The following is a 12,371-nucleotide window of genomic DNA, read 5'->3' as shown; positions in this document are numbered from 1 at the left end:
ACTCAATTGACTGTACATTTCCCTGTCGTAATCAGATGTTTTGTGAATTATAATAACCCTGTCCTTGTCAGCTGTCTTGATGGTAATGTTCATGTTGTTAGATAAATCGACCAGGTCATTCTTTTTGTCTTTAGAAACATGACAGGGAAATTCATCTCTTCTTGTTTTCCAATTCTTTGACTTGCGTCAAAACCATTTTTTCAAAAGCTAAGTTTTCGGGGCTTAGGAGGCAAGCAGGAGGATCAAACTGTGACGGCGACTGCTGTTACTTTCATTTGCTTGCATCTCTGGTTTGTCCTTGAAAAAATGTTTAAGCCTAATGGTTCTAAAGAACTGGTATAGTTCAACCCTCTCCTTGAGGAAATGAGGGCGGTTGGTCTGGTGTAATCTCCTAAACCCTTACACAATTTACTATTTTCGTGGGTAGTAAGGCTATGCTGAGGTAGGTTGATGATAGGGGATTTTTGTGTGGTTGGGACATTCACCAACTTTTAAGCTGAGTCTGTGTCTGTCTCTCTCCTGACTGTTGGTTGTAACCTTGTCAAGCTCTGCCTCTCCCTCATGGTCTCTCTAGTCTCTGTTGGCGACCAGTAGCGTCACTTACACCAGAGTTTGAAGAACTGAGTGTCTCTCCATCACTGGGGCCTGAATGTTTCTGTACATCAGAGCCTACAGAAGTATTTGAGAACATCACTCTTTTAAATGTAGATTGTGGGGCTATGGTGTAGAAATCCTATTTCAGATAGGGGTAAACCGTTCAATATTGAACTGCGATTTGTCTTTATGAATGTCAGTTCAAAACACCAAACACTGTAAAAATTCACAGGCGGATTACGCACTCCTTGTGTGGTAACTGTGACACTACTTTAAATTTCATTAAGTGAGACCTTGCTTTAAGAGGTGTGCTCTTGCTTTTCTACCATTCTTTAGATGCTATGGTTTGGTAAACGTAGCTCTTAGCCTTGCCTTAAGCCGAATGGGATGGGGAGCAGTTGGGTCAACAACGGACTACTTGGGCAGGTGTGTGGGGATGGGGGATAAGCAACATTGATTGGCAAAAGGTGGAAGACAAGAAATATTTTAAAAACAACATGCTTCTAGCGAAAAAATAATAAAGTGCTACGGTACAGCCAGCTTAGATCACCTCATATCGCTTTTTTTTCTTAAGCCATGCTGCGTTGCAGTGCAATGTTAAAAGAAGAGGAGGTGGGAAGGAATAAACCAACACAAAAAGGAGTGGGAGAGGAGCGATAAAGCAACATGAACAGTGGGTTTGTGGGGGCTATAAAGACACTTGAACAACGAGTGGGTTTGGGAGCTAAAGATGAACAACATAAAGAACCATAAACAGCAGATGGGTAGTGGGATAAAGAAACGCAGACAACGGAAACAGTACCTGAATCACAGCGCGTTCAGCAGAGGGGCTGTAATTAGGATTAATCAATCTGTACGTGGAGAAGTGTGGCTCAATGGTTAGAGCGGCAGACCCTGATGCAGAGGTCTGGCCCGGGACCAGGATTCAATTCCCACCTCGGCGGGTCTTGGGCTCAATTTCCTCGGACCTGATAATTCTCGCCTCGGTGCCTATTCTAATAATGGAGACAAATTACCACTGGTAACCTCGCTGGTAAGGGCGCTCAATATATCACTAGGGAATGATACTAAATTTACAAGTCAGTGGTGCAGCTAGGTGAGAAAGAGTGTGGTTACCAGACTACCCTCAAGAAAACCATACCTGGTGTGGAGATGAGAGCTACAAAACGGGGGATCTCACCTGCGCTCCAAATATCTAAACTAAGGTAGACCTAGTACAGGTTCAGTAGTAAGTAGAATTGCACATAGCAAAGTTATAACACATAACACAGTTATAACAGTAAGGTCGTGACCATAAGTAGCTGGTCACAAGCGGACAGTGTTCATTCCTCAAATCCTGGTTAGAAACTCCAACACATCCAAAATCAAAAGTTCAAAATTATTGTCCACAACTGTATGTCTGATCGTAGAATTCTTCTTTAGTCTTAATCTTTGCTGCTTGATGTATCAAACTTCAATACAGTCAGTTCACAGACAACACGTGTTTCTTCTGGCCTGTTACATTAGCCAATGACTTCATCAGGGCTGTGTTATAAACATCAAATAAATATATATCAGTACACTATTGTTATTGCAAAGTTTTTCTTAGTACCTGCAGGTAGATGAAGAGAATAGAAATCCAACTAGTATACACCAATGTTTTGAGAGGAATAAAAAAGGATATGTACTACGCCACCAGGGTCATAGGGTCACCATTGTGCACAGTATATTGCCCAAGATCTAGTTCAAATACGACCATAGTCACCTCTAAATGTAAGCGAAATAACGCCACAGAAGATTCTTCTCATCATCTAGACTAAGAAAACGATCATCTTGTCCTCTGAATAACACAAATAAATCAGGTCAGTAATTGTTCTAACTAAACTACAATACCCTATCCTATTATCCTCGCCACATATAACCCAGTCCTAAATTCATCTCTATTCCATATTAATAAATAATAATAGAAAACATTTCCCTCTAAACTCACCAATTATATATATCTCATCATCAATTCCCAAAGGTTGTAGGGAATGAACAATAAAATCGGCTCCTAGTTGCACGCGGGGTAATATTTATCTGCAGTGAGATTTGAAAATATCAGTTGTGTTCCAGTTTATCTAAAATATTCGCAGTTATTATAATCTCCCTGTAGATCAACCTTACTGGGTAAGCCGCCGCGGAAAAGCATGTTCCCAAGCACATCCTAATCTGGCTGACGGTGTCTAAGAGACACCTTCACCATTTTAGTGCTTTTCCGCCGCGGTTGTAAGCCAGCCGCGGCGGAAATGCTGCGGACCTAAACCATGACCCACCAGCCATCCTAATGTGGCGGTGGGTCCTGGTGGGTCCGCAGAGGATTTTCCGCATCCTCCGGGCCGGCGGTGGCTTCCGACGGCCCGGAGGATGCGGAAAATCCTCCATCCTAATGACCCCCTAAGGTTGTACTTGGTGGCTAGTTTAGGACCACCACCCCAGGGGGACATGAGACTAAGACTAAGGGCCAGATGTAGGTAGCTTAATACCGGTCGATAACGGCCGAAAATCGGTGATTTTCCAGTTACCAACCGGTATTTAGCCCTTTCCAATGTAGGAAGCTCTAAATAAGGATTCAGTAATTTACTGATTCGTTTTTTTAAGGAATCTGTAAAATACTGATTCCTTTTTTTAAGGAATCGGTAAATTACCGAATCCTTAAAACCTATGTAAGAAGCACTCAAGTGCAAAAAGAAATTATTTGTTTTTTTAAAAGTGCCATGTGGCACACATACATGCCCTTAGGGCATGTATGTGCGCCACATGTGCACACATGCAGGATTCAGGGGTGCAACAGGGTGCCACCCTGCCACCCTTGCTCCCGCTATTACCGATTCGGTAAACACTGAATCTGTTATAGTGAATGGCTTCCTATTCATTCCTATGGCCCTCCACGCCCATATGAATGAATGGGAAGGGAAGGCATTTCTTATTACTGAATCGATATTACCGAATCGGTAATAAGAACTATTACCAAATCTGTAAAGTTTACTGATTTATTACCTACATCATATTTACCGATTGCTAAATACCGAATCGGTAAAATTCGGTATTTAGGAATTGGTAAGATGAGATTACCTACATCTGGCCCTAAATGACTTAAATATGGCCATGAAGCTGTGGATTGAGAGCATCAAGACAGACTGCAAAACATATTTTAACCTTGGGCAATAAAAATCATTGTCTTGGATTTGGTTGTTATGTGGTATGGTGTATCTTTGGTAGGTGTAAATAAATTAGTACTTTTGCTACTGCAATTCCAGTTTTATGCATGTTTTGGAGGTGTGCACTGGTGGTGCCTGTACTTTACGTGTGTGAATGTTTGTGTGTGCCCTGGGTATGCATGTCCATTTATCTCTGTGAGGTTAAAGCACTGCTACTGCTGCTTGTGTCTTTTTTTTCTTAACTCTGCACTCCTCTGTCAGCCCTGCCATGTACCACACATCAGGCATTAGACTAATGCATTTCACTGTGGTGGTTCACTTCATGAAACTGAAATGCAAAATTACGCTTCATAGGGCGTCTTAGCTGTTAAGACGGAGGCCTGCAATAATTCACCAATACTGGAAGCTACAGTGGCAGAGTGCAGACCGTGATGCTGCTGGCATACTTGGGAGCTGGCTCATCTGCTCGCTAGCTGCTCCTACTAGTATCTGCTACAATGTAACACAGGAAACCCGACACCACGCAGCATAATAGCTAACATGGGGAGGAGTCACTGTCAGTGCCCAATGGCTACTACAGAGACAGTGTGAGTCTCAGTGATTTAGTCAGACTCTTTAATAGGCGGGTGATGGGTCCATCCTGTGGCCTACAGCACAAGTGGGTGGCATTGCAAGTTTTGGCTGCTGCAGTGAGTGTGTGGGCAAAGGTAGCACAGCTTAGCACGCCGCTCGCACTGTGGCAGTATAGATTCTGCGACCAGATGCAACCCCACCAGCGCCAGCAGCTGACTTGCAGTCTACACCTATTAGCAATAGCAGAGCTCAGTACTCGCACCACAGCGGTATTGATCCCGAGGACAGGACCCAACCACCACCAGTCTTGGCAACCGGCTGCTGAGTGCGACAGGGCCTGCCCTTTGCCATGGCACCCGCTCACGAGGCTTGCAAAGAAGTAAGTGCCTGGGACTCATTGACAGTATAATCTCCTAGTTGCACTTACTATGCTACAATATAAAATTAGCTTTATAGGCAGTCATGAACGATCAGGTTAATGAGATCATCTTCTGAGTAGCTGTAGTGCCTGCCTGCCCTCTGTTGCTGAGAATTACAATCATGCTGTCTGTCTCCTGTTAGTGGCCTTCCATTCCTGATGCTTTACAGCAGTTTTAAGATTTCATAAGAGTTTCTCGTTGCTCAAGTGGGTATAATTTCTGGTATTTATGTTTCACTCATATTCATTGCTTGATTCTGCTCACGAGAAAGTGTCACTCGTAGTCGCTGAAAAGTCACTCATAATTATACTGAAATGATGAAAATGTCACACATAGCATTGTCACACCTTAGCAGCTATGCTGTGTGTGTGTGTCCCTCTATAATAAACAGTTTCACTCCCTGGTCACTACACCAATTTTAAGGACCGCTAAAACTGTATTCTAGCCCCTATCAAAATGGGCTCCCCTCTGGCACAATTGTGTCTGTTCATAGTTTAATAGACATAATTGCTCAACAACGGTCATCCTTGACTATTTTGGGCATTCTTGATCTAGTTGTGGCATGCTGGCAGTAATCATTGACATATTAGTAGTATGAGTGGCCTACTCGAAGCTATCTCTGACATAATGGTGACTGCCCTTTGCTTAATAATGGCCATGACAGATATATGGTGGGCATCCTGGTAGTTATGGTGTCTGGTTTTAGCACAATGGTGCCCCTGGTATAATGGCAGACTTTATATGGTGAGAATCCATGGCCTATGATTGTAATAACTAACCATTTAAAGCAGAATCTGTCCACATGAGGCATTTGACTATGTGAGTACATGCGAGTACTCGAAAACTAAGTGGTGATATTTGGGGACAGTCTATTTCCTAAAGATTAAAACTGCCTTTTTTAAAGCACAAATTATGTTTTTTTTCTAAAAAAGGATTTTAGTCTGGGAAATGGAGTTTCTTCTCCCAAAATGAAAAGTGGTAGACAAATATGTGTATTTTCAGAAACAGATATGCTGATGAAGACAAAAGCTTGAACTTCCAAAACACATTTAAAGTTGAAAGTTGAATCGTAATTCAAGCTAAATTAGGGAGACTCATTGCTGTGGTTATGTCATTTGTGCCAGAGAGCATGTACTGATTTGAATGTTACTTACCTCAAAAGTCATATGGAGACATACAATATTGATAAGCTTTTTCCTGGCATTTCATCAGGAGACCTTGCCTAGAATGATCGGATGGTGACTACCGTTAATCATGTCTACGGTGTTCATACTGTACCATTCAAACATGCGGTCACTATTTAATAGTGATAAAATCTGTTGGTAGCTGAGCAGAACTTTCGTTTAGTAGAAGTAGCTCTCATTAGACTGGCAACCACTTCTCTAATACATTTGTACAAGCATTTAGAAGTAAGGTGGATAACAATGAACATCTGTATGGATTATCAAAATAGTGGAAAACAGGCCCAGGAGAAATTTAAATTACACCTGTGTAATATTCAGAATTTCAGGAGTTTCATGTTATACTTGTTACGTTAAATTCCAGAAAAGACTCCATTATGTCACTTCAAGAAAATACTTGTCATTTGTGGCAACATTTTTAGTAAATGTGCACAAGAACAGCAAAAAGGGAGCTTCTCTGGATTGTAGTGCTTTTGTTTCTATGCGTCAAAATTGGTGAGAGAACGCATTTTGCAATGAAATATATAGTGAAATTACTTTGCCCTTTTTGCGTAATTACATGTAATTTCACACAATTTTGACATTAGTTCGCACAATTAAGCCAATCACAGGGGCTTATATAGGATATTGACCATTCACTTTTATCCAACATTGCAAAATCTAGCGGGGATTTTCCCAAATACGAGATCCAACTGACTTAAACCAGCAGTATGAAAATATGTCAACTCAGACTACATGTTAACCATACATGTCTACTGTTAAATCTGGAGATGTAGCTATTGAAGAGTTTGCGTCAGGCTTGTGTTGTCCAATGTAATAACAAATTAGTGTTTAGATGAAAATATTACTTTCACAAGCTCTGCGAAAGATAAAGACATCCTGAATGTGGACTGAAGGCATACAAGCTAACTTACCATTTTCAAAATGCAGTCTGACTTGGGAGCTTACAACAAACTGACACACCAAATGTCCCAGTTTCATAAATTTGCATTTATTCAGGAAACATCAGGATGAAAGTCTCTTCACTAATGTTTTTTTTTCGATTTTCAATTTCTATCCTTGAGATTGCTTTCTTTGCACATCCCTTTCTCTTAAGGATTCCTTAATGAACCATATTAGGGCATATTTACAAGCCCCTATTGCCACAGGGACGTCCTTTTTTACGACGTTCCGGTGGCGATAGGGGCTTTGCCTTATTTACAAGTAGCATTTAGCCACTTAACATGGCATAACGTCCCCTTATAAATAAGGCACCCTTACACATTATACTTAGCTTAAAAGGGGGGGAAATGGGTGTTGCGGGGGGCGTTCCGATCACAACACCCATTGATTTTGACACTGCCCCATATTTACAAGGGTAGTGTAAATATGGGGCAGCGCCACAATTAAGACCAGGGAAAACCTGGTCATAACATGTCGAAACGAGGAGAAATTTTTTATGTCTCCTTGTTTTGCTGTTTCTGTGTGTGCTGCGTTGTACCACTGATGTCATAAAAGTGGCATGACCATCGCGCTTATAACGCTGCCTCTCCCCCTGCAGCGCCAAAGCCTGGGGCCAGGGTGGGCCCATCGTGCCAGTCAGCGACAGGAAGAGGCAGGGCAAACTGCAAAAAGGAATAGTGAACATGTAATTCCGAGCACTTTTTTCAAAATGGGTAAGAGAAAGGCCCCTGAGGCCGTGTCTGGGAAGGGAAAGGTAGCAAAGATATCAAAAACAAAGAAAACTGCAGCAGAGAACTGTAATTTAGCCGCAATTGATGATTTAATTGATGAGGTAGAGTCTATACTGTCTGATGGGAAGACAGCGGCAAACGTAGGTACAAAAAAGATAACTTTTTATAACAAGCAGGAGAGGACACACTGTGCAGAACCTTCTATACGTAACATTGTTGTCCACCAACCCCCTGGCGACGAAGGGGTACAGGATTCACTGCCTCCTTGTTCGGGGAAATACAGTGTAGAAAACCCTTCCCAGGCTAACCCTTCCAATACCAACACATTAATCCTGGTTAAAATGGGAGTAAACGTGGGGAAATAATATCACTAAGCTGTTCAAACAGATACGAACCATTAGTTGCACTAGAAGGTATAGGGAGCACAAGAAATAAAAGAGTGGTACAAAATCATACGTCTAACAAAAGTAGTTGCAAAGATAAGGTGGTCCAAACTCTAATTGTAGTTAACTCCCCAGATAAGGTTGAGAACGCTAAATTAATGACTGAGCTCCGTCTGAGATTTGATTCTCTGAGGTAATAGCTCTGACAAACTTAAATGGCTATCTAGCAGTGCAACATAGCAATGTTTGGAGTGGAAACAAGAGAGTCACCAAAAAGTACACTGCTGAGAAAAAGAACAGGCCATGGTTGTAGCCACAGAACCAGTGGCCACAAATATAATCCCACCTTGTCACTTATGGAGCATTTAATAGCAATATTGAATACTCAGACCACCTAACCCTAACCACAGGGCTTGAAACAGATAACAAAGATAAACGATCAAGTGCACTAAGTAGCCAATCGAGGGTGGGTGGGTCAGCTACGGCAAGGAGCTCGGATATTTTTGGGATGAACACAAACACTCGCACCTCAACCAATACCCATAACCCCGTAGACACAGACAGAAGTTTGAACTACAGATTAGAACCGGGAGCGTCGACAAGACTTCAGCCATACATAGACAACAGATATCCCCCGCCCAGCATCAAGATATGCACAACGACAGATATATAAGGGGAGTTCACAAAGTATTTATAACAAATGTTCCCAAGCTAAAACAGAGTGTTTGGGAGGAGGAGTATTCCTTAAAGAATAAGGTAATACATTGGATTAGGCATAGCTGCCAATGTCTATCGTTGTAAGATCTGACATAGCCAAAACCCAATGTCTTCAGAGCACCGATCGGAACTTAGATGACAAACTGCTAGTATTCTGGTCCAAGTTCATCGTCAATGCGCTGATAGCTTTTGACTTACGTACCCACTCACTAATTGAGCCCATGATAAGATTCATGATGAACAAGAATATCTTGGAGAAGAACCATAATCATGGAACAAGGCAGGAGTCAGGCAACCCCTCGCATAGATGGGTCACAAATAGCGCTAATAGTGGACCCACACCAATCTCTCAAGGGGTCAACGGGCAATAGAAATACTCAACCCAAGTTTAGCCCTGACTCAAACCCTGAGATACAAGCACCCAATGATTTGATGGTCTCTTGGAATATAGCGGGCCTAAAACAAAAACTTGCAGACCCAGATTGGCAGGAATACATGGGGAAATTTGATCTTTGTCTGCTCCACGGAACTTAGCTGATAGAGCCTCCACATAAACTGAGATGTATGCCTTTTAGTGTTGGTGGAATACCCTCTAAAAATGTAAGGCCCTCTGGTGGGTTGGTTATATGGGTAAAGATCAATCTAAACATTACTATAGATTTCATGAAAATTCCCTCACCAGATATGAAGACTGAAGCTAAGAACATCCAACAGAATGGACTTATGTTTTCAATGTTTATATAAGACAAGATTATCCACTGTGGAGTCTTCAGTGATGCATCTGTTAGATCGAGTCTTTGACTTTATGCAACCAGAGGGAGTTGTTTTTATTGGTGGTGATATTAATTGAAGATTTGAGCCTGTATCAGGGCTAGAATCAATGTAAGAGGATGAAGACCTGGCCAGAGGAATTGCCTCTTTAGGTATAATTTCCCCAGTTTTGTGTACAACAGAAGTTATGTAACTAGCCCACCTTACCATTGAACGAGGGTTGAGATCTTGCAATGGTCAGTTTCTTTTGGATAGTCTATGTGCCCATACTTTCAAAAGGGGTGCTACCAGGTCTAAAATAGACTACATCATGGAGAGCGCTGCACGTGCTATCTGAATGATTTCAGGGTGGACACCAGAGGAGAGAGAGATCATTTTCCATTGTGTTTATCTATGACCGGAAGGCTGATTGAAGCTCAAGCTGCTGCCACTGTGAATATGTTTACACAGCTGTCGATCAGCAATAATCACAGGTCTGTTAAATGGTCTATTATTGTCAAAAGAATTGAGTCCCTAACTTGCATCTATAATGCCTTCCATAATGCTTCGTTTATCCCCTATAGCAATGGACGCCTGGATGCTATACCGATAGTACAAATCCATCACTACTTGGTTGAGAGCATGAAAGTTTTTCTGACTAAGCCTCAAAAAACAGGTCCCAAGCCAGGTGCTCCTATGAGCTTATCGAACACCCTTTGGTATAATAATGAGTGTTCACTATCTAAGAAAAGACTAATAGTGGCACTCAAGACCATAACCGTGGCACAGATAAGGCAACTTAGGGCATAATATAAAAAGGTATTAAAAGTGGCAATTGGGACGATCTTATCACTGCTTCCAGAACTATAGACCAGGACACTTTTTGAAGAATAATAGCGCATGGATGCTAAAAAGGCAGGACTAATATAGACCATTACCTGGACCCATGCACCTGGTGCAGACACTTATCTGAATTATCTCTAGGGCCCCTGAGTCTCACACAAATTTTCCGGAACCCCTTGAGGCTCCATCCCACAAACTGCTTGAACCGACCCTTCATTTTAGCAAAAAAGAGTCAAAGGCAGCTATAGATTTCATCAAATCAGGTAAGGCCCAAGGACCTGACAAAATACCCAGGGAAATTTTGAAGCACAACTTCAAAATATGGCCACCGTGTGTCAATTTATTAAGCAACGCAGTGACGTCAGGAGTGCCAATCCCAAAATCATGGAAGGGGAACGAAATTGTCCCCATCCACAAGAAAGGCAGCAAGGAAGATTCAGACAATTACAGGCCTATGGGCCTAATTGACATCCTCCGAAAAGTCTATAAAAAGCAGATACTGAATACATTAAGCAACTGGATAACAGAGAATGATATTCTCTCAACATGCCAGGCGGGCTTAAGAAATAAGACATGTTATAGAGAACAGTGGTCCCTATTCAGGGGGAATTCAGTGTGATAGATAACCATACACTAGAATAGAATGTATGTCTTTTGTCCAGCCGGACAAGAATTTATTTTCATAGTATTTTCCAAAAGTAGTATCAAATAAAACATTCAAATGACAAGTGGGCACAGCCGTGACCCACAGAACACAAGACAGAACAATGAACACACAATTGGCCAAAAGGCAAGCCAGAATGGGTCTGTACACTTGTACTCAGTATAGACAGACACAAATTAATCATTTAACACCATTGCACAATGTGTTATAGCTTGAGTCTGGTGCATAGGGTGTTTGGGTGTCGACGACGTTTCGATGCCAACATTAAATTTAGGGCATCATCTTCAGGACAAACAAATAATGCATTGCTGTCTTGATAATAATGTATCACACCTTTTTAACAATTCTTTACATACAAAAAAGGAAGAAGGGAAGAAAAAAGGGGGGATAAAAATGAAAAGGAAGAATTTTAACCACATTTGACAACAATATACTAGGCATGTTTTCAGCATAATGTTTGTGACTTAGGTGCTTGGATTTGCACTATTACAGTTAGAAAAATATTTTCTCTCAAATTTGATTGCTCCGTGCTCAAAGATTTTTCCTTCAACAGTGTAATCGTCTTTTAATATGCTGACTGGTTTTTATCATACTCACTTGTCTTTTCTCCGTTGAATCACTGCAATAATTCACTATGTCATGACGAAGCTGTACTAAGCACCATAAATCGGCATCAATTCAACCAACTCCTTTTTAACGTCGTCACTGCGACACGCATTTCAATCCTCACTCAGTATAAACTATAGAAATGTCACCACTTCTGCATGAAATTCAGTCCACACTGATCACGCAAATCCAAGCACCTAAGTCACAAACATTATGCTGAAAACATGCCTAGTATATTGACTTTAGATACAATGGATTTACCTTTAAAAGATAGAGCAGAGGAAAAATACCCAAGCACATCAGTTGGTTTTTTACAATATCCAAGCAACCTTATGTCAGAAGGAAGCAAAGATACATCTGGAAACTCTTCCATAACCTCATCACCTAATAAAGTGTGCTTAGCACCAGAATCAGCCATGACTTTTATACATTTAGAGCCAATCTGTAACATACAAAAAGGTGCATCCTTTTTTTCCTCTCCAATCTCATACACAGCTAGAAGGTCCTCACACTCTTCATTATCACTATACACTTCTTGGACAACTGAAGGTTTGGTACGTCTAGGGTCAGAGGAAGAATATCTAGGTCTGTTTCGACTTTTGCACATTCTAGCAAAGTGACCTCTAGATCTGCAATAATTGCAGAGTTGTCCAATTGCAGGACATATTTTATCTGTTGCAACATGGCCAGGAAAACCACACTTAAAACAAACAACATCTTTTCTGAAATTTGAATTCATCGATGAGGAAAACGATGATTTGTTCGAACAGTTTTCCACATGTTTGCTCT

At 41.4% G+C, this 12,371-nt stretch overlaps 1 protein-coding gene across 1 annotated transcript in view; it reads right to left on the bottom strand.

Moving 5' to 3' along the window:
• Positions 1-12,371, bottom strand: part of LOC147723111 (Y+L amino acid transporter 2-like) — a 493,050-nt gene that overhangs the window by 256,477 nt on the left and 224,202 nt on the right. The window lies entirely within an intron of this gene.

This window comes from Lissotriton vulgaris, chromosome 4_1 (genome assembly GCF_964263255.1).
Source record: "Lissotriton vulgaris chromosome 4_1, aLisVul1.2, whole genome shotgun sequence".
In the NCBI taxonomy this organism is placed as follows: Eukaryota; Metazoa; Chordata; class Amphibia; order Caudata; family Salamandridae; genus Lissotriton; species Lissotriton vulgaris.
This window is presented reverse-complemented; position numbering and strand designations above follow the sequence as displayed.